Source organism: Chanodichthys erythropterus, chromosome 11, assembly GCF_024489055.1.
Source record: "Chanodichthys erythropterus isolate Z2021 chromosome 11, ASM2448905v1, whole genome shotgun sequence".
NCBI lineage: Eukaryota > Metazoa > Chordata > Actinopteri > Cypriniformes > Xenocyprididae > Chanodichthys > Chanodichthys erythropterus.
Window position 1 is genome coordinate 30,320,938 of NC_090231.1, and position 2,961 is coordinate 30,323,898.

Sequence of the window (2,961 nt, forward strand, 5' to 3'; positions counted from 1 at the left end):
TTCCAGTACACAAATAAAAAAAAAAGTGTTTTGTCTTCTTAATGGACCATTTCCTGTTGTTTTGTTTTTACTACACACACACTTGACAGTGCTCATTGTTTTGTGGCCCTTGGTCATATTGATAATAGACTACAACAGTGTTATGTTTTGCTGAGCACAGGCTGACAGCGCTGTTTTCTGTCTCTCAATAGCATTCTGTTTTTTGTGTGTGTTCTGTTTACCTGTCTCTTTGCCGGATGTACACAGAGCCTTAGCTACACAGAGGCCGAGTATGTGCCACATAATGCCCCTGAGCCAACACTGTAATTCATAACCTGGAAGATTCTCCTCTCTTTCAGTACATTCAATGAAAGTTAGTGCTAGATGGATTGGCTGATCCATTATGGTACTCATAATATCCACTGAATAATGTAACAGTCTGTTAAACTGTTTTAAACTAATAGTTTTTTTGCAATACATTCACTAAACCAAGTATTTTTATGAACCAAACTTGATTATTTAAAACTGACAATGGTTTACTCCTTCCTTAGCATATATATTGTCTTTTACTGCTTAATCAATAAACCCTATAAAGCCTAATGAATCATTTGATGCGCAAAATTCTAAGGTCTCTACATTATCAACATCCGGAAGCTACAGGTCTTCTGTCATCCGATTGATAGTTTATACTTTTTTAGCTAGTAAAAGGCATTTTAATATAATTTTAAAAATGTCCGGTGTAATCCACTGATTTTCATAAAGTACACTGTAAAAGTGATTGAAATTTTAACTTTAGAAAATGTGACTGTAAAAACTTGTTAATTGGTTAACAGCAAGTTCCCATAATATATACAGAGAAAAACATCTTGGCTATGTATGTAACCCTCGTTCCCTGAAGAAGGGAACGGAAAAGTTACGTCGAGTGAACCGACGAATTGGGAATCTTGCTAGAGAGACCAATCTTCTTTGAGTGTAACTAAATGAGTCAATGCACATTGGCATGCGATTTTTGCATTTAACTGCCACAACTTGCAACATGTGTGCAAATCTACTTCGCTGAGGAGCCGAGCCGGCGACCCAGCAGCCCAGCGGTGGTACAGCAACTGTGGTGATGGGAGGTGACTTCTCCGTCCCCTCCTTCAGGGAACGAGAGTTACATAAGAAACCAAGACCTTCCCTTTCAGTCTGTCGCGTTCAATGTTACTTTGAGTAAACCAACAAATTGGGAATCCCTACTGAAGCGCCACTGATGCTGTCCCTTCCAGTGCCCTGGCTGACACCGACAGGCCGGTGTGATTGTCACCAAGTGAGTGCCACGTTGCCATGCCCATCTTGAGACGGCCGTGATGAAGTGGCCTCATATGAAGCAAACCATGCTGTGTTACTGCCGCTGCGACTGCCATATGCCACAGGAGCCTCTGAAATAATTTTAGTGAGGCCGCTGTCCTGCCTTTGAATGAATTCAAGCAGTTCAACACTGACCGAGCACATTCCTCTGTGAGGCATGCTGTCTGTTCAGCCTCTGCACAGGGGAGAGTTTGCTCTTTCCCAGTTGACCCGAAGTCCCAACTGGCTGAAGCAACTGAGCACCAAGTCCCTGTGCCAGTATTAGCCAGTCTTCAAGATAGTTGAGAATGCAGTGTTCTCTCATGGGAACAAGGGCCGCCTCCACGACATTTTCGTAAGGACGCGGGGAGATAGGGACAGCCCGAATGGAAGGACTTTGTACTGATATGCTTGACCTTTGAACGCAAAGCGCAGGAACGGCCTGTGTCGAGGGAGAATTCAGACATGAAAGTATGCGATCTTCAGGTTGATCACTGCAAACCAATCTCGGGAAGGATGCATTTGAAAATGAGTTTCTGTGTTAGCATTTAAACGGTAACTTGTGAAGGGCTCGGTTCTAAACTCGCAGGTCCAAGATTGGCCGTAACCCACCACCTTTCTTGGGTACAATGAGGTATGGGCCTGTAGAACCCTATCGCATCCTTTGCCAGTAAGACTGCAGTCTCCGCCTGCAAGACTTGAGCATTGCCAGCCTTCACTGAGGTGAACTGGATGCCCCTGAACTTAGTGGGACGCTGGGTGTGATGGTCCAGATGAGCCATCTCTCAGAGACTGTACAAGTGGGACCAGTGGGACCACATACGTACTCGCAGTGGGGTGTGCGGTGCAACATTTACCTGGTTCCATGGTTGGTCAGAGGGTGCATGAGAAGTCTTGGTTGCGTGGCCTGCTGGGGATGGAAGATGAGATGCCTGCTGGGGATGAATGTGGTATGGTTCGACACTGCCCACTGCTCTTCGTAACCTTGGGACCTAGAGATGAGGAAATTGCTCTTTCTTTGATAATTTGGGTACTGCTGGCTGTAGGGCCAGTGGTAGAACAAAAACAAAATGAAACAAAAGATTCTCCACTCTGCCCTCTTCCGGGGGAGGAAATGGTGCAGTCACCATCTCCCAAAGAGTTGCTCCCTCCATCTCTGGGTTGCCCTTCTCAGGGCCTTTCAGTAGGTCATGTGGAACGTGACCTACTGAAAGGGAATTGCAATAGACTTTACATTTAATGGAATTTTACAGTAAAATTCTATTAAATGCACCATTTTTTAAAGCTACTTGTGATGAACTTTGATTCATCCTCTTCATTCTCTTGTTTTACGCAGCCTGTTTGAGCTTCTGGAAGAGGTATGTTCTCAAGCGTCATTCAGGTTTGGTTGAGCTTCTGTTTATGTTCACTGGTCAATGTTTATATGTGACTAAAAGCCTAGATTAAATCTTTTCATTACATAAAGCGATCGGGACACAAAGCTCTCAGATTTCATCAAAAAGATCTTCATTTGCATTCTGAAGATGTACGAAAGTCTTACGGGTTTGGAACATAGACTGTAAAAAATATGGATGTGTCCTTGACTGCACCCGTAGGTTTCTGAAGAGCATTTTTGAAGCCTAAAGTGGGCCGTCGCCATCTTGGCATCACGTCACC